The 20,775-nt window shown below is 41.6% G+C and overlaps 1 protein-coding gene across 16 annotated transcripts in view; it reads right to left on the bottom strand.

Moving 5' to 3' along the window:
- WDFY3 (WD repeat and FYVE domain containing 3) overlaps positions 1 to 20,775 on the bottom strand; it is a 277,660-nt gene that overhangs the window by 242,857 nt on the left and 14,028 nt on the right. For 12 of the 16 annotated variants that reach the window (XM_059666363.1, XM_059666352.1, XM_059666330.1 and 9 more), the window contains exon 2: positions 13,625 to 13,739. The exons of 1 other annotated variant lie outside the window; for it this stretch is intronic. The gene's annotated coding sequence lies outside the window, so the exon portion shown is untranslated. Of the gene's footprint in view, positions 1 to 7,084; positions 7,162 to 13,624; positions 13,740 to 20,775 lie in introns of all 16 variants that reach the window. 3 more of the 16 variants (XM_059666280.1, XM_059666290.1, XM_059666323.1) reach the window with 3 other exon arrangements.

The following is a 20,775-nucleotide window of genomic DNA, read 5'->3' as shown; positions in this document are numbered from 1 at the left end:
ATATAGTAAAAGGGTAATATGCCTTCCAGCACCGGGATCAGCTGAGCTGAGAGGCCTCCCGGCACCAGGATCAGTGTGACGGGGGCAGCGCCCAAATCCCCTGATCGCCCTGCGGCTCTGTGTGTGACAGGGGCGGGGCAACAACCTCCCTATCCACCCTGCTCTGTTCATGACAGGGTGCAGCGCCCCAACCCCCTGGTCAGCCCTGCTCTGTGTGTGACAGGGTAGAGCCATAACCACCCCATCGGCCCTGCTGTGTGTGACGGGGTAGAGCCATAACCTCCCCATTGGCCCTGCCCTGAGTGTGAGAGTGGTGGTACTCAAACCCCCTGATCGGCCCTGCTCTGTGGGTGATAGAGGGCGGCGCCCCAACTCCCACCCCACAGGCCCTGCTCTGTTTATGATGGGGTAGAGCAATAACCTCCCCATTGGCCCTGCCCTGAGTGTGACAGTGGCGGCGCCCCAACCCCCTGATCTGCCCTGCTCTGTGTGTGACAGGGGGTGGTGCCCCAACTCCCCTATCGGCCCTACTCTGTGAGTGACAGGGGGGAGCTCCTCAACCCCCTGATAGGCCTTGCTCTGTGCGTGACAGGGGGGAGCTCCCCAACCTGCTGATGGGCCCTGCTCTGTGCGTGACAGGAGGCAGCACCCCAACCCCCTGATTGGCCCTGCTCTGTGCGTGACAGGGGGTGTCGTCGCAACCTCCCCATTGACCCTGCCTTGAGTGTGACAGGGGGCGGTGTCCCAACCCCCCAATCGGCGCTACCCTGAGTGTGACTGAGGGTGGTATCGCAACCTCCCAATCCCCCCTGCTCTGTGCGTGACAGGGTACAGAGCCCCAACACCCCTGATGGGCCCAGCTCTGTGCATGACAGGGGGCAGCGCCACAACCCCCTGATTGGCCCTGCTCTGTGCGTAACATGGTACAGAGCCCCAACCCCCTTGATGGGCCCTGCTCTGTGCGTGACAGGGGGCAGCGTCCCAACCCCATTTGGCCCTGCTCTGTGCGTGACAGGGGGTGTCGCCGCAACCTCCCCATTGACCCTACCTTGAGTGTGACAGGGGGCGGTGCCCCAACCCCCCAATCGGCACTACCCTGAGTGTGACTGAGGGTGGCATTGCAACCTCCCAATCTGCCCTGCTCTGTGCATGACAGGGGGCGGCGCCCCAACTCCCCAGTCGGCCCTGCTCTGAGCTCGACCAGGGGCTGCACCTAGGGATTGGGCCTGCCCTCTGCCACCCGGGAGCAGGCCTAAGCCAGCAGGTCGTTATCTCCCGAGGGGTCCCAGACTGCGAGAGGGCACAGGCCAGGCTGAGGGACCCCCCCACACACACGAGTACACAGATTTTTGTGCACCACGCCTCTAGTCCTATCAAATAAAAGAGAAACATGGTAATTAGCCGTACGTCTGCTACCCTTCCCATTGGGTAATCAGGGTGATATGCAAATTAACTGCCAGCCAAGATGGCGGCCGGCAGCTAGGCAGCTTGAAACTAACATGAGGCTTGCTTGCTTCAGTGACGGAGGACTCCAATGTTCCCCGCCTGCCTTGTCGGCCTCTGAGCTTGCAGTCTGAAACATAGTTACAAATATAGAAGCTAAACAAAATCCCAGAAACCTGCTTTCAGCGAGCCGGGATCTCAGAGCTGGAGTTGACACAGTGTTTCAATTATAGAACACAAACAAACCAGATACCTGCTTTCAGCAGCAGAGGCCTCAGAGCTGGAGTTAGAGCTAAAGCTGGCCCAGAATAAAACAAAAAACAAAAAAAGGAGCAGTTGGGAGCTTCAGTCACCAGCCAGCCTGAAAACAGCCCTCAGCCCCTCACCCAGACTGGCCAGACACCCCAGTGGGGACCCCTACCCTGAAGGATATGTGACCAGCTGCAAACAGCCATCATCCCCTCACCCAGACTGGCCAGGCACCCCAGTGGGGACCCCCACCCTGATCCAGGACACCCTTCAGGGCAAACCAGCCGGCCCCCACCCATGCACCAGGCCTCTATCCTATATAGTAAAAGGGTAATATGCTCCTAGCACCAGGATCAGTGGAGCCGCGAGGCCTCCTGGCACCGGGATCAGTGTGACAGGGGCAGCACCCAAACCCCCTGATCGCCTGCAGCTGTGTGTGTGACAGGGGGCGGGGCCACAACCTCCCTATCCGCCCTGCTCTGCTCGTGACAGGGGAAAGCACCCCAACCCCCTGATCGCCCTGCGGCTCTGTGTGTGACAGGGTGCGGCGCCCCAACCCCCCCCACGATCCCTGTTCTGTGTGTGACGAGGGGCGGCGCCCCAGCCCCCTAATCGGCCCTGCTCTGTGCCTGATAGGGGGGAGCTCTCCAACCCCCTGATCGCCCTGCGGCTCTGTGTGTGCCAGCGTGCGGCGCCCCAACCCCCTGATCGGCCCTGCTCTGTGTGTGACAGGGTGCGGCGCCCCAACCCCCCCCCCCAACGGGTCCTGCTCTGTGTGTGATGGGGTAGAGCCATAACCTCCCCATTGGCCCTGCCCTGAGTGTGAGAGTGGCGGCGCCCCAACCCCCTGATCCGCCCTGCTCTGTGTGTGACAGGGGGCAGTGCCCCAACTCCCCTATCGGCCCTACTCTGTGAGTGATAGGAGGGAGCTCCCCAACCCCCTGATTGACCCTGCTCTGTGCATGACAGGGTACAGAGCCCCAACCCCCTGATGGGCCCTGCTCTGTGCATGACAGGGGGTGGCGCCGCAACCTCCCCATTGACCCTGCCTTGAGTGTGACAGGGGGCGGTGCCCCAACCCCCCAATCGGCCCTACACTGAGTGTGACTGAGGGTAGCATCGCAACCTCCCGATCCGCCCTGCTCTGTGCATGATAGGGGGCGGTGCCCCAACTCCCCAATCGGCCCTGCTCTGAGCCCGACCAGGGGCTGCACCTAGGGATTGGGCCTGCCCTCTGCCACCCGGGAGCAGGCCTAAGCCAGCAGGTCGTTATCTCCCGAGGGGTCCCAGACTGCGAGAGGGCACAGTCCGGGCTGAGGGACCCCTTCTCCCCCCGTCCCCGAGTGCACAAATTTTTGTGCACCGGGCTTCTAATAAGATAATAAAACACCTCGAGAGCTTATATTTCTCATTCCCCCTACTTCCTCTCCTGGATCATTTATGTTATATAACACTTTCAAATTGCAAACTCTAATGGAGAGCAGCAGCCTTCTTCATTTTCATTTATATAAAGCACATAAAAAATGTGTGCAAAGGTAAAGCAGATGTCTGACCAAATTAGGAGCAAAATGTACATAAGTAGGAGACTTCCTCCTAAATTCCATGTTTCTCTCAACTTAGACATAGTTCCTTTTTCTAAAAAGAGAAGATTAATTTTCTTAGGATGCTACTATGTTGCCACAGTCATCTCACAATCAGATTAATACACTTAAAGATGACTTTTAGTAGAGTCTTCAGAAAACTAAGACGCAGGGGCAACTTTCCCATGAACAACATTAACACCAAGCCACACATCCCTTACAAAACAATGAAAGGAACAGGTATCTGTCCTCTGGCTCCCTTCCCTGAGGTCAAAGCAAAACACAAAAGAGTGGCTAGTGGCTAAAGTTTAAAACTAAAATGGAAAGTTGACATCCTAGTGTTACCAACTTTAAAAAATTACTTAGTGATTACAAAAATATCTTTTCAAACCTACAGCAAAAATAGCACACTGAATTCCTCCATACCCTTTTCTCTAAGTCAACAATTTAAGCAATGGCTCCAAACTCATATCCTTTTATGCAAACTCAATTCTACCTTTCAAAAATAAAGTCAATATGCTAATCAAGTGTATAATCAATCAACCAAGCACTAAGAATTGTATCCCCTTTGATTTTCATACATTGAATTTCTAATTCCCAACACCTCAGAATGTGACTTCATTTGGAGATAGGATCTTTACAGAAGTACACAAGTTAAACTGAGGTCATTAGGGCGGGTCTTAACCCAATGTAACTTATGTGTTTATAAAAAGGGGAAATTGGGACAAAGACAATTAATTTCTGTTGTGTTAAGTTGCTCTGAGAGCCCTAACAAATTAATGCATGTAGCAATAGAGAACTAATACATATACTTCATTCAAAATAACTTTTATTGTCTGTACCTAAATTAGCTTCAACCCAGGACTCAAAGCTTCCAAGTCTCAAGTCTTTATTCTGGAAAAAGACATTAGTCCAGATCAGAAAATCTTAGACCACAGATTTTTTTTTTTTTTTTTTTTTTTTTTTTTTTTTTTTAGTTAGCTGGGACTCCTGCAATCATATAATATAATCTACTCATTTAAAAAATTGCTGCTGCTGCTTTTAAACACTTAGCATATATTAATTCCTCACAAGAACCCTATGAAATACCAGCACCATCAATTATATTTTTAAGATGAAGAAACTGATGTCCAGAAGTTAAGTAAGAAGCTAGTAAGTAGCCAGGATTTAGTAAACTGAGGTGCCCAGAGAATAATTTATAACTATTCAAAATCATAGCTAGTAGTTAAGCTGGGACTAACCTAATGGTTCTTTCTCACTCCCACCTTCAAATCTTTTTCTTAAAGAGTTAAATAGAAAAGCTTTTCCTTTACTTACTACATCCAAGCTTTGTATTTCTTTCTACCTTAGAAATATATACACTGAGTGGCCAGATTATTATGACCATCTGACATTTGTAGGCAAATTAGCTATCATTTCATGCTGAAGTTGCTAGAGAGCCAGACCATTATAAATAGGGAAGCAGGCTGTTTACCACGACAGTAGAAGTGATTTTTTTCTGAAGATATGGGTAAACAATGCGATTTAACAGCCTTTGAACATGGGATACATTTGAACGTTGAGTGACCACCTGACATTTGTAGGCAGATTAGCCATACACTGCATTGTATGGGATATGGAAGCTGAAGGCCTGTTCGAATACCTTTGCTGTCTGCAGTTACCAAGATAAAATGTCTCCAATTCACATAGGAACACAAGGATTGGACAGTCGAGCATTGGAAAAAAGTCATGTGGTCCGATGAATCACGTTTCCAGTTGCATCATGCAGATGGCAGAGTGAGAATTTGGCGGAAACAGCATGAGAGCATGCACCCCACATGCATGAGTACAACCCTTCAAGCGGGTGGGGGCAGTGTTATGGTTTGGGGCATGTTTTCCTGGCATGATCTGGGCCCTTTAATTCATGTGGAACAACATCTGAATAGCACAACATACCTCAGTATTGTTGCTGATCAAGTTCATCCTATCATGTTGATGGCGTATCCCAATGGAGATGGCTTCTTCCAACAAGACAATGTGCCATGCCATGGTGCTCGCATTGTGCAGGAGTGGTGTTAAGAACATGAGGGAGACTTTACCTTGCTTAGGTGGCCCCCACAATCACCAGATCTCAATCCAATTGAGCATTTGTGGGATGAGGTTAAAAGAGCCATCAGGCAGCTGGTTCCACAACCATCAAATCTCACAGAACTGGACAGTGCTATTCATCAGGCATGGTGTCAGATTCCTCGCATCACCTTTCAACATCTCGTGGAGTCAATGCCAAAAAGAATTGCCACAGTATTGAAGGCAAAAGGTGGCCCAACGAAGTACTGATGGGGGTGGTCATAATAAACTGGCCACTCACGTTCAAATATATACCACGTTCAAAGGCTGTTAAATAGCGTTGTTTACCCATATCTTCAGGAAAAAATCACTTCTACTGTTGTGGTAAACAACCTGCTTCCCTATTTATAATGGTCTGGCCCTCTAGCAACTTCAGCACGAAATGATAGCTAATTTGCCCACAAACGTCAGGTGGTCATAATAATGTGGCCACTCAGTGTATATTTGCCTATCTGCCCTCATCTAACCAGAAAAATATGGTTACCCATTTTATTTTACTCCCTGAACCCTCAAATGCTGTTTTCAATTCCTGATGCTTTTCTTGCATCTATGTTAATCATTTTTATATACTGGAACAGAAAATTTCACTTCTACAGTTTGGGAAAAACTGCTTGAGCTTAACATTTGATATCAATTAAAATACAAATATACCTGGAAAGAGTAATACAATATTATTAGTTATCTGCATTTTAGTAGCAATAAGTCAGAAAACAGACTTTGAAACAAAGATGGCAAGAAAACCACAGCAAAGTTTTAAAAATCACCGTGCCCTAAGTCACAGCTTGTCCACAAGCACCTGACTAAAGAATCAGTCTGTTCTGGGAAATCTGGGATTGGTGCTTAAGTTAGCCTTTCTTTGGGCATCTGAACTACAAGATATAAAGCTCAGGAGGTGGTGGCAATGATGCTTCCCTTGAGCAGAAATGGAAACGTGGAGAAAGCCAGTCTGCAGAGAGTGAGACAGATGCACAGGAGCTGCACACTCCTGAGAGTTTGAGGGAGACCTGCTGCATCTGGTTCCTGGGTGCTTTACAGGCAGCCCATCTGCACTTCTGGCCTTGGATCCTTTGGCATCTCCTCTGACACACCCAAAAAACGAGTAACTTCTCCCTTTTGCTGAAGCTCATTTGAATCCAGTCACTTGCAATCAAAAGAGAACTAACACGGTCAAAAAGCAGCCTCCTCCAAAGTTGCAGAACATTTTTGAAGGACTAATAACTTCATGTAAAAAATACGCTTCTCAGCAAAAATAAAGCAAGACTAAAACTAAGGCAAGTAGGTATCAATAGTACTCTCCAATGCCTCACAACATAATTCATTATTCACACTAGTCACTCGAGGTAAAGTACAATAAAGAGTTACAAAGCCTGTGCTTACAGCTAGATTTTTCTAGGAAAATAATGCATTAAAAACATGATTTTATTCTATGTAAGTAACTACAATAAAAGTAATAATGCTTTACAGCCAGAATTGAAACTGAGGTAATTTATTCTAACATATCCTCTTTAGGTGCAGAAAACTAAAAGCCATCCAGAAAAGGAGGCTTACCCGAGATTACCCAGCCATCAGAGGGAATGACTGAAACCCAGCTCTTTTGAGACACAGTTCAGAGGCCTTGTTACAGTGCAATGGTATGGTACAGCAAAGACTACCACGATTCTGTTCCTGGTTCCTTGTTCAACAGACATAGCAATCCTACAACTGACCTGATTCTCTGTTCTGGGCTGGCATGAACCTGCGGCAGGCACTTTCCTCCTGAAGCAGATGTGGACAAGTATTATATCTATGATGAAAGAAAGAAAAAGAAAACCCAGTGAATTTTCAGAATATGTTTCAGCATCATGAGTCATTCATTTTCTACTGATTCTCTCTTTATTTTCTTTATGTGCTGCCAATGGTTTAATCGTGGAACACATAACTATTTTAGGTAAGTAAAATTTGCTATTCAAAATCCATAAAGAATACAGTCATTTAATGATGGTCTCTACGTACCATCTCACTCAGCTTCTTCATTTTACTGGTGAGGAAACTGAGACCCAAAAAAGTTATGCAAAGAATCAATGACAACACAGTTATTTAGCAGGAAAGCCAGATGCAGAACCGAATTCTTCCCACTTCCAGCCAGAATTCATGGGTACATCACAGATCACTTTGTCTCTTTTTGGAGACCCAAATATGAGCAAAAAAAAAAAAGAGAGAGAGAGAGAAATTCATGTCATTTCTTTAGGTGCATTTGTCAAACATCTGAAGATAAATGTGGTGTAGAGCTGAACTAATTTACTCTAAATTAAAACCAGAAAACAATGCTTCCTCACTCAATGGTTATAAACCAACCTTGAGTTATTTAACTTGCCTTGTATAGGATATTTAAATGTTTTTTATTTACCATTCAATATTTTAATATGAAAACACTAGTATTTGAATCATTATATCTAGGTTCTGATCTTAACTCAGCTCTCATCAAGTTTTAGGATATTAATTGTTTCTTTGTTCTCAAAGCTCTTTCATTCAAAACAAGGAGCTAGGATTAATTCCCATGGATCTTCTAACTCTGAAACATTTTACTTAGGAATAGTTTCATCTTTCAGCAACATTATGCTTTGCTGATCAACTATTTGTTTTTTTGTTATATATTTGTTCATCTCTTTGATGATATTATTACAATAGGTTAAAAATAATCAGTAATATTGTCTTCAAATGTAGTTAATTATCACTCAAAAACCTATGCAACAATAACCTAGTTTTGCTATCTCACTTTTTTATAAGAACCCAGCTGGAAGTGGAAGGAAAATATTTTTAAAAATCTACCTTTTAGGTGGTTTATAAGAAACTTCCTGAATCTTTTTCCCAAATCATTTGGTTACTCATTCAACAAGTTGTTACCGAGTGACTTGTCAGATGGCAGACACAGTCTTAATCAGAGAGAAGTTTTTAAAACAAGATACTTCAAGTAAAGTATTGAGTGACTTTAGAAATTCAAGTAGCAGTGAAGGAGTAGGTAGAAATGATGAAATGTCTCCTAAACTGTAACCTCAGAATATGCCTTCTCTATATTAATTGCTACATACAACAGTTATTTGTAACATGTTTTAAATTCAAAGCAAATAATAGAATGAATATACAGGTACCTGTTACCCAACTCAAGAACCTAAATATAGGTTATTAGTAATGTTCTACTGAGTTGTTCCTCTCTATGCCATGCCCCAGCTCTTTTATCCCTTCTGTCCCTGTAACTGCTATCTTAAAATATGTGTTTATCATCCCTTTGCTTTTTAAAAAGTATATTATATATGTACCTATCCCCCAACAGCACACTGCTTCATCTTGTTTGCTTCTGTTTTGGTAAAAGTGGTATTTAACAGCTCCTGTTGCCCAGGGTCTAATTTTTCCACTCAATATTATGTTTTCAAGATTTCATCCATGTTGTTGCATTTAGTTTTAGTTCATAAATTTTCCATTTTCACTGCAGAATAATTCTGCACTGTGTGATCATGCCATAATCGAATTATTCATTCTCTTTACAATAGCATCATGTTTTCCCCTGGGTTTTTTTTCTTTGCTATTATGAACATTGTTACAAAAACTGTCATACACATCTCCTGATCACACAGTACCAAAGTTTCTCTTTAAGTAAAATGTGTAGGAGTTGAGAAATATACATATGTTCAATTTTTCATGAGGATGGCAATTTTTATTTTCCCAAAAATGTGTTTAGTAATTTATAATCCCACCAGCAATAGGGTACTTCATATTGATCCCTATCTCCAGCATTTGGTCATGCCAACTTTTTAATTTTGGGGTATAAAATGGCATCTAATTGTAGTCTCAATTTGTATTTTTTTGCTAATTAATGATACTGAGTATTTCAAGTTTTTTGGGGTAATTCGTGTTTCCTCTTTTATGTAATGCCTATTGATAGCTTTTGCCCAATTCCTCCTTAGTTATTTACCCTTTACTTACAATTTTATATAAATGTTTTAGATGATTATTTGGTTTTACCCACTTTGAATTACCATGTACAGGCAAGTGATGCTATAAAGAAGCAGAAACAGCAGATCCACATTTACCACCAACCTTCTACTGTGCTTGAACTCTTTGGGACCATATCAAGTCTAACTAACACTTCCCCTTTGATACACAATACTCTAGGGCAGTGGTTCTCAACCTGTGGGTCGCGACCCCTTTGGGGGTCGAATGACCCTTTCACAGGGGTCGCCCAAAACCATTGGCAAACACATATATAATTACATATTGTTTTTGTGATTAATCACTATGCTTTAATTATGTTCAATTTGTAACAATGAAAATACATCCTGCATATCAGATATTTACATTACGATTCATAACAGTAGCAAAATTACAGTTATGAAGTAGCAACGAAAATAATTTTATGGCTGGGGGTCACCACAACATGAGGAACTGTATTAAAGGGTCGTGGCATTAGGAAGGTTGAGAACCACTGCTCTAGGGAGTCCTACTTCTCTCTCCTACATCATCAACTTCCAATAAAGCAAAACCATTCCTGTTTTCTAAAAGGGCTCTATACCTTTTCACCAGCAATGTATGAGATGAAACTTCTAGTTAGTCCACATCCTCACCATATTAAACATCGTCAGACTTTAAGCCATTCTAGTGGGTGTGTGATGGCATCACTCTGTGGTCTTAATTTTCATTTTCCCTGATGACTAGTGATGTTGAACATCTTCCTATGGATTTGTATCTTTCTTTGTAGTGTACTGACCTTGGTGAAATGTCTGTGTAAATCTTTTGTCATTTTCAGACAGAGTGACAGTTCTTTAGATCTTCTGGTTCAAATGCTTTGCCAGATATGTTTTGCAAATATTTTCCTAACCTTTTCATTTTTTTAATGGTGCAGCAAGCTTATTTTGAGAAAATTCATTGAGCTGTACACTTATGAGCTGTTCACTTCTCTGTATGTATATATTTGAAGGAACCAGTTTATTTTAAAAAAGAGATAATAGACTGCTCTTTGGAAGATATTAAAATCATCATCAACTAGTAAATAGCCTGAAGATGATGCAATCTGGCCTGCATATACTGAAAACTAAAAAATATGTCTTGATACTCCTAGTTATAAGCTCTTCCTAGCATTGGGTCCCTATCAGATGCCCAGACATGAAAACTAAAATTAGCAAGAGAGAGAATAACATGTTAAATGCCTCCCTCCTGCAATTCTGTATTGCAATCTGACCTCTGAATTATAGACATTTCAGATTAAGATATATTATACTTTTTGTTAATTACAGAGTAACTTTTAAATGAAAATGTTTAGGTTGATAAGAAAAGCAGAGTTTCAACCTAAATGTAATTACATGAAAACCTAACACACGCAATGACTTTCAATAAGCATCTGATTGTCAAATACATATGCTAAAACATAAAAATAAAAACTACTACATATGTTTTTGTTGACAACCCAGATAGCTTTACATAAGTATTGCTTATTAGTCCTTAATCATTCAGAAACTATCTCTCCTAACTTTATAAGAAGCAAAAATCATATGCTGGCCTTTGGCATATTAATGAAAGTACATACTATAAAATATTTTTTAAAAAATTTATTTTAATTAAAATATTTTTGAAATATATTTTTATTCATTTCAGAGAGAGGAAGGGAAAGGAAGAGCAAGAAACATTAATGATGAGAGAGAAACATTTATCGGCTGCCGTGTACACACCCCCTACTTGGGATTGAGCCCGCAACCTGGGCATGAGCCCTGACCAGGAATCAAACCATGACCTCCTGGTTCATAGGTTGATGCTCAGTCACGGAACCACACCAGCCAAGCATACTATAAAATATTAAGCAGAATATATTTTTTGAAGTCAAACAATAAAGTTGTTCTGCACCATAATACCAATTCTTATATTCCCTTAACTCATGCCCCAAAGATAATCAATGTTTACAATCTGGTATGTACCTTTTCAGACATTTTCTATGCTGAGTATATACGTGTGTGTGTGTGTGTGTGTGTGTGTGTGTGTGTGTGTGTGTATACATATACATATTTGCATGTCTTCACAAACACAGTGTATGTAACATTTTAGAATTCTATAAACCAAGATTTTAAAAATATTTCAATGGGGCCTTTATAGTTGAGGAACTATAAAGCATGAAACCAAAAAAAGAAAAAGAGCTAAGCCCAGGCAGTGTGGCTCAGTTGTTGAGCACTGACCCAGGAACCAACAGGTCATCAGTTCAATTCCTGATCAGGGCACATATGCCCAGGTGGCATGCTCAACCCCTAGTAGGGGGTGTGCAGGAGGCAGCCGATTAATGATGTTTCTCTCTCATCAATGTTTCTGTCTATCCTTCTCCATCCTCTCTCTCTTAAAAATCAATAAAAATATTTTTAAAAAAGAAAAAAACGAGTCAAATCAGATAAAAATAAGTTAAAATTTAAAATATAGTAGTTTAATGTGGCTTAAAATCTTGCTTAAGTTTTGGGAATTTACAGAATATATTATTACTTCTGTGGCAGACACATCTTGGAGTGGCTAGAGAGCCCACAATCCTTCCCTTTTTGGTGCCATGAAAGATCAAAGGATAAATTACAGGGAGATTTATGAAATGGCTATTTGAACGAATCTCTCACAACCTGACAATAACCTAAAATTCCCCTCGCAGGTGTTCCCCAGAATCCTCCACTGCCAAAGCAAACAAATCAAAATATAAAGCCTCCTAATGATCGGGTGGATAAGATGACCCACATTGCAAATCAAGTTAGACTTCTTCTCCAGCCAACCTGGTCCTGCTCAGTAGGTTCATGAAGACAGCCAGGTGGCAGGAGAAGCAGTTATGTAAGGGATCAACTGCATGGACTCACTAAGACTGACCTCACTGACACTACTATTGAGAACACATTTGCCTGAGTCCCCTATAAGTACTACCTTTTGGCAAAATACATCAAGCCCTCCGCATCACAGAAATGGTGATGGCTGGTCCTCACTACATGGGATACCAATTCTGAATTTGCCTCTGCCAGCATCGCTATGCAAGATTAACTTGGGCTGCTGTCCTGCAGGATATACAGTAGGTTCTGAACACTAACCAACACACGATGTCTCCCATCTCCAGAATACACTGGATGTAGGAACCAAACAATGATAGAGTTTTGTTTCTTGTCTCAATAATTCTTCTTGTCTCAAGAACTCTGAAATCTGTTGATCTAGAAGTTTTCATTCCCAAGGAAAAAATATTTATACCAGGAGACAAAATAAGTGTTTCATTCTACTGAAAGCTGAACTTATAGTGTTCAGGTTTATTTCCTCGCAACAGTAGAAAGACCAACACAATCCCATCCAGTTGAAAATACCGGGAGCTCAGACCCTTTCAAGAAGGAAAGACTGGCTCAGAATAGAACCTGACAAGCCAATAGACTTGGTAAGTAGAAGGTAACAGAAATATGAAATCCGACGTGGAACAGGTTAGGGTTTGTGCACTGATGCAAAACTAAGGATTGCAGCCATCATTTATTTTCTTACTAGTCATCTATATATATGTAAAACCCTAATATGAAAATAGACCGAACGGCCAAACCGAACCGGTCGCTATGACATGTGCTGGCCACCAGGGGGTGCGCGCAGAGCATGGCGGGCTTGGCAGCAGGCAGCAGAGTGTGGAACATGGCGGGCATTGGCCACAGTGGGATGGTGGAGGTGAGTGGGGGCACCAGACAAAGGTGGGGCACCGGTTGTTGTCATCGGGGCAAGGTTCTGGTGATTACTGAAAATTCTTCGCTTCCGCACACACCGCCGTCCTGCCTGGCCTTTGTACCTGCTGCTGGCACTAGCCCCACTCGCACCCGCTGCCAGCACCGGAGTCACTGTTCATACCCGCTGCCAGCGCCAGCCCTGCTGCTGGTGCCAGCCCCAATAGCTCCACGCTGTCAGTGGGTGCAAGTGGGGCCGGCACCATCAGCATGTGGGAGCGGGAGCAGGGCTGCCAGTAGACAGGGTACCTGGGGCCGCGGCAGGAGGGGCTGGGCACAGAGGAGGGGCCGAGACCTGCCCCTGTGCACATCGCAGCCTCGTGGCCCACAGTTCCTTTCAAGGTACACAAATTCATGCACTGGGCCCCTAGTGTATAATAATTATCCCATCTCTCTCATTAAATACATTTTATTTCCTTTTCCTTTCCCCCAACATGCAGATGACAAGTTAGCAGAAATTAAATTTAGATTGTAAAAGAAAGAGTCACAGTAGAATGAAGAGCAGCACATTACCCAGAATCAGTAGCCCTACGGCACTGCCTCTTGATGTGGTATCTCAGCTTGCATTTAGATTTTTCTCCCACTAGAAAAAGTGCACCAACAGATGGGATAGCAGGGTTATCTCTACCTTTATATAAGTGGGGAGAAAAATGGGGGCAAGAGAAAAGGTAAAGGGAGTGGTTAAATTACCAAAGGGTAGGATAGCTAGACACCTCCCAGGAGAGCTACCAAGCTTTGCTTTCCCCTTCTTTGGGGATGGCCCCCAGCACACAGTATTAGATGCCCAGAGCTATGACTATCCATCACAACCTGGTCCCCTTGCTCTGGAAGACAGATACCTGATCTGAACAGGCTAATCTCATCCTTTCTTGTTGGAATATAAAAACTGAACTGTCAAGGCAGAGACTCAATCTTTAGAGCAGGGGTCCTCAAACTACGGCCCGTGGGCCACATGCAAATACAAATATTGTATTTGTTCCCATTTTGTTTTTTTACTTCAAAATAAGATATGTGCAGTGTGCATAGGAATTTGTTCAGTTTTTTTTTTTTTTTAAACTATAGTCCGGCCCTCCAACGGTCTGAGGGACAGTGAACTGGCCCCCTGTTTAAAAAGTCTGAGGACCCCTGCTTTAGAGCAATGTCACATTGGTGGCGGGTGTCTAGAAAGAAGGTATAAAACTCCTGCTGATGAGATTCCTAGAGCTCCTTTGGCTTCTTCTGTTTAAGTCCCACTTGTTCAATTTATCATCCAATTTCCAGTATGGGCTCCATAAATGCCTTTTATCACCCCTTATGCTAGTGAGTATCAGCTTACTGCAAATCAAAAAATGCTAATATGACTTCTAGGAAGTAAAAGAGGTGTGGAATGTTCTCATTTTGATGTCAAATTATCATATCATTAATTTGCTGGTGCTTCCTCTTACCCCACTCAAAACCTAAACGCCTAACACAGTGTGCTTTGGCCTTCAGAATTGTGACATTAGAACCTCATGCCTAACATGCTTTTTCACATCCTCCTATTTTGCAAGAAAGCATACTTACTCCAAAGCTTCAGTTTGTTCATTTTAGCAGCAGCTCAACAGCAGTTTCCTGTTAAGATGTTACAATGAAGCATCAGCAATTCTCTACATCTCGTGATGCCACACCAGTGCCATAGAGCAAGCTAAATGATTACTGATTAACAATGGCAATGAATTTTTTTCCTTAAAAGATACTTAATAGTATATAAAAGAATGTCAAGCCCAGCCTGCTTCTGCTCTCCCTGGGTCTTGCTTTCCCTGTCACTTAAGTCCTGGGTCACCAATACAGATTTGTGACAAGAGATACTTAAGCAGTGTCACCCTCAATCTTTGATTACAGATCAAGTTATCATTAACATTAGTTCACCCAGCCTCTAGAGCCCAGATTAGAGGACTAGGGATCCTTGTTCTGATACCCACTCTATTCTACTCCTACCCTTTCTGCTGTTCTAGCCCTGTTTATAACTCAATAATTATAACTAGACTTCTGTTTTAAACACTTTTGGATGTTCCTAGTCTGGTCCCTGCTTTGCCTTGTCCTAGGGCTGGGATGCCTGTTTTTGATTATTAGTCCAATCCCAAAGACTGGTATCAGGACATTATCTAGAGCCCAGTAACCCAGTAGCCGCAGACAATTCTCTGGAGACCATTCTCATTCTCTTTCCCTCAAGATTCCACATGTTTCTTTACCTTGAATTCCCATTAACAGGTTATGGATGGCTCCCTGGCTATTCTACTCTTGGCATGGCCTACCAAAGAGAACCTTTCCTCAATACCTGTAGCTTAGGTAAGATTGGCACTATTTCTAAGTATGAACTCATTCTAGTCCATCTGTACGACAGTAACCTCTGCCTACTCTTAAGCTTGACCATACTCTGGCCTATCACCAATACCACAAAACCCTATCAGTTCTTGAGATATGGTTAAAAAATAAGCAAACTTACAGAATTTAAAAACAAAGGAATTAAACAGATAAACAAAAGAAAAATATTTTCTGAATGGTATGAATTGGAAACTTTGTAATATCAACACTAATAAAAGAGAAAAATGGTAATTGGCGTATGACGATACTCTTTTCATTGGCTAATCAGGGCTATATGCAAATTAACTGCCAACTAAGATTGGCAGTTAACTGCTAACAAGATGGCGGTTAATTTGCATATGTAGGCACAATGCAGGGAGGTGAAAGGGAAAGCAGGAAGAAGCCCCTGCCACTGACAGTGATCAGAAACCCAGGGGGGAGCTAAGAGCCGCCTTTGCCCTGCCCCCAAGCCATGATCGGAGAATCAGGTGCCTTTGCCGCCCTGGCCAGTGATAGCAGGAAGTAGGGGTGGAGCCAGCGATGGGAGCTGGGCACGGTCGAAGCTGGCAGTCCCGGGAGCTAGGGGTCCCTTGCCTGGGCCTAAAGCGAAGCCCACGATCGTGGGGCCGCTGCAGCTGCAGGTTCCCGCTGCCCGAGCCGGACGCCTCAGCCAGAGGCCAATCCTGCGATTGGAGGGTGATGGGGGTCAACGCCTGAGGGCTCCCAGTATGTGAGAGGGGGCAGGCTGGGCTGAGGGACACTCCCCCACACACACACCCAGTGCACGAATTTCATGCACTGGGCCCCTAGTAGTAATATAAACATAATATTCCTAGACACTTATATGCCAAATTTTTAAAAATCAGATATTTCTTTAAAATAGAACAAAAGATAATGACATCATATTTTATAAATACATTATAGCATATAGAAACAACCACTTAATTCCAAAGAATTCTGGTTGTAATTACTTGACACAAAACAAATAAGGTACATCAGACCAATAAAACAATGTCTATACCTAGTCATATAAAATTAGCATCTGGTTTTTTGTAATCCTCACCCGAGTATATTTTTCCATTGATTTTTAGAGGGTGGAAGGGAGGGAGAGACAGAGCGAGAGAAACATCAATGTGAGAGAGACAGACATTGATTGGTTGCCTTCCACATAGCCCCGACCAGGGTTAGGGATTGAGTCTGCAACCTAGGTATGTGCCATTGACCTTGACTGGAATCAAACCTGGGACCCTTCAGTATGCAGGCCAATATTCTATCCACTGAGCAAAACCGGCTAGGGCAAATTAGCATCTCTTTTGATCAATGCTGAATTCTTCTTTATGAAACTTAAATTTCTAATTCCACTTAGTGCCCCAAAATAGGATTCCCATTACTTTCTCCAAAATCTAGTTTTGTTACTAACACTATACCCTTATAAAAGTTGTCCCTTTCCTGAATTTCTCAACCCTGATTCCTAAAGATCAAGCCACAAACGGGATCATCATGAGTACAAGGAAAAACGCTCAGTAGCCCAAGATTATAGGGAAAAGGTGTGTGTATTTGGGCTTCTTATATGCCAAGAGAGCTTCGATAAGAACAAGTACAATGGATAATAAGGAGCTCCACATACTGGGACTAAGGAGGAAAGCCAATGAAACCTCAAACTGATGTTACTACTGCATTATTTAATAATTATGTGTTCATAAGTTAAAGTAGCTTACTAGCTCTTTAAAAGGATTAGTATCTTATCATCTTAGTATTTCAACACACAAAACAGTTAATAAATTCCTGTTGAATGAAAAAACACCACCAAAGAATTTAGATGGCTAGTAAAGGAGTGTCAACTGTACTCAGCTGGTGCTGCAATAGAGTCACCTCGGAATGTCAACTGCCAGGGGGAACCTTCCTCAAAGAAAACCAAGTGTGATGTGAGTTCCAAGTCTCTTTTCCAAAGATAACTCCCTACGGAATAGTAAACACGGATTATTATTCCATGCATCTCACATCATGGGTTAATTTCATTTGTTCTTATCTTTTCACCAGGTAATTATTTTCCTCTATTCTGATTTTATATTATTATAGCCCTTTCCTTAATCTAACACTGCATTTAATATTTAAGTTTCAAAAATCCCTTTCACTGCTTGTTTATTTTGGTAGGACTTTTCTATTTCAGGCATCTGGCAATGAGTTACTAGCTCATTTATTTAGCTTAAAATCATGGTTCGTAGAGATGTTATAATGAGTTGAATGCTCATGAATAGATTGGATGGGGGAAAAAATAATGAAAATTTTTTAACGCCAATAAGCTATGGCATTCTTTACTAAACTAGTCATTTTGCCATCTTTAAAGTGTTTTCTTTTTAATGTTTTTATTGATTTTAAAGAGAGAGGAAGGGGGAGAAAGAAACATCAATGAGAGAAACATCAATCAGCTGCCTCCCTCACTCCCCCTACTGGGGATCGAGCCAACAACCTGAGCATGTGCCTTGACCAGGAATTGAACCAGCAACCTCCCAGTGCATGGGATGACACTCAACAGAGTCACCCCGTCCAGGGCTTCAAGTTGTTGTTTTTTTTAATTGATCTCTTAATGATAATAGATGATGAAATGCAAAAATCTAACTCAAAACCTGTGCATAGTACTTACCTCTGCTACTTAGATGAGACAAAATTTTTTTAAGATACTAAAATCAATGTAGCCAACATGCTATGTAAGAGCATTTCTAAACTTTAACAAAACTGAAGAAAGCACACACAGATGTGACTAGTATCTATAAGTTTAACAACACCAAAGTAACAATTAGGTACAGGAATGCAACCAATCTCCTTCCATTAAAATAGTGCTTGCTGAACAGAACTTCTCGGAACTGGAATGAGGCTTTGTCAGATTACATTAGGATATGCAAAGCAACTATTCAACTCTGCACTACAGTGGCTGTCAACAAGCACAGTAGAAAGAAAAAAGGCTAGAATATGAGGATCATTTTAAAGATCTTTCAACACTGGCACACAACACTTAAAAAGTGGCCCTTTTTTTATGAAAGTAATTAGGCTGAGAAAATTCAAAGTGCATGAAAATTCATAAAGACAAAGAAAGAATACGCTTTTAAAGAATAAGTGCACTTCTCCAGACCATGAATAGAGATCACTAGTATAGTCATCTCAGAAAGGCTATTCTGAATATTTCCCCTGCCCTGACCCAGCCACACAAGTGCATGTCGGAGGTAATAATGGTGGCCTTTCCAGCAGCTGCCACGTCTTGTTGGGCTTCCCCATCACCTCATGAAAGTATAAACACCTAGCCAATCCATGTGGCAGTTATGCAACCTAACACAAGCTGGGAATCACTGAACACATTTACTCTGGTGACTCAGATTTAAATCTAGGTCTCCGTGGAAAAGGAGATGGACAGCACAAACGCCTGTCATAACACCACTTTTCATTAATATTTATTGTATAACTAAAGCAAATTCAAGATTTTCTGTTCTTTATACAGGTTTGACAAATAAAGTAGCTTTCAAAAATACCTCAGGTTTGACTAGGTCCAGGTCAGCCTCTGATAGACTGAATGACCACAGGCAGAAGGATTCCCCTTTACAGAGAACTCTCATTTCCTCTCCCCTCTTTCCCCCCTTTCTCCGCATCATGTTGCCATTCACCCACACTGTCCTTCCCCCTTTTCTCCAGCCTCTTCTTTAAGCCCACACCAACAGCAACCTCTTCTAGCAATGCTGAATTTCACAAAGTCAAGATAACTTTTTTAGGCTATTAGAGATAATAGAAATACTTTAAACATCAGAACTTCAGAAATAATAAAGCAGCAATAAACCAGTTTTCATCTTAACCACAGAGATAACTTATCTAACTTATAACTTAGCAAATGAAATGAAATATATAAAGCACATCTGTCATTGATCCAACAGATCAAATTATCTTTTTAAAAAAACATGCTAAAAAGTCATATTTGGTTCAGTTTTCATGGTGACCTAGTTGTAAAATGCTTCAGGAGCACTAGTAAGGTTTTCATGTTAAAAATATGGTCTTTTCTAAGTGTTTTACTTTACTGCTCATCCTCATCTTTATTACTTAAACAATAAATTCAGACAAAATTTTTTCCATCTGATTCACTGCTAGTGAAATCTATTGATTTTATAATTTTCTATAATTCTGATATAAGTCAATTTCAGTTTTCACCAAGAAAATTCTATGAATCCCCGATATTCATATCAAACATATTAGGCTTCCCCTAATAATTTCAACTAAAAGTAATCTTTCTACTCACTAAATGTCCATAGAACTTTGATACCTTTCAGACAGACTATTCACATACTGTTCAACTATTTATTCATCTATCTTATCTACACTATATTATAAAGTTATTGAGAGCAGAATTATCCATGTAGCTCCCATAGTACCTAGTGCAGAAAACAATAAAATATTTCATAACTATTTAGAAAAAAATTTTTAGAATTACTATTACACATTATAGCATCATTTGAGAGTATATTTATAGTGTATGATCATTTTGGGTAATAAGAACTAGGTTCCAAGAGCAAGTTAAATCCCTTATATTTGATCTAATTTAGTCACTAATAATTACATAAATAAATCAGGTAAAATAAAATTATTAGGCAATCAATACACAATGATTTTTCTAAAAATAACTGACATACAGTTTAATTTCATACTTATTCACTTAACTATGGCATTTCTCATCTAAATCAGTAAGTACTGTGTTTTAATGAGCAGTGTGCCATAATGAAAGAACTTGGACTTCAGAATCAGAAAGACCCAGTCTTTAAATAAGGAAATTTGATTATATTTACTAAAGGTTTCCTAGGGTGAAGAAAATAAAGAAACATAATAAAACATGCATTACTATTCTCTCACTTGGTAATGAGTAGTTTTAGAATTCCTAGGAGTGACAGTAAACATTTATTTTCTTAAGACTTACATAATTTTCTGACAACATGCTTATTGCTTAAGTACATTTATTAACTCAATGTTTATTGAAGGCCAACTACATGCCTATGTCTATGTGTTAGGAATAAAATCTGTTGAAATACATTATGTAATATGTGGTAACGTCCTACAGCTGTTTATTCAGCTACACTATAACTTTTCCAAAATAGTCAACACAGTGATAACAGGTACTTAGTATCTCTTGACTAAATGCCCAGTATTTATTTCTTTATATTCTGTTACATGCAAGAATAAAAGTTCCTGAATGATTAAATAAAGAAGTCCAGCAAAGAGGAATTAAGAAGAATGCCGTGTAACTGAAATTTTGCATGACTATATATAAGGCTGTGAATGAACTACTTGGTGGAAAATAATCAGCCATT

The sequence above is a fragment of the Myotis daubentonii genome, chromosome 1 (genome assembly GCF_963259705.1).
Source record: "Myotis daubentonii chromosome 1, mMyoDau2.1, whole genome shotgun sequence".
In the NCBI taxonomy this organism is placed as follows: domain Eukaryota; kingdom Metazoa; phylum Chordata; class Mammalia; order Chiroptera; family Vespertilionidae; genus Myotis; species Myotis daubentonii.
Note: the sequence above shows the minus strand (reverse complement) of the source record. Positions and strands in the feature narration are given on the sequence as shown.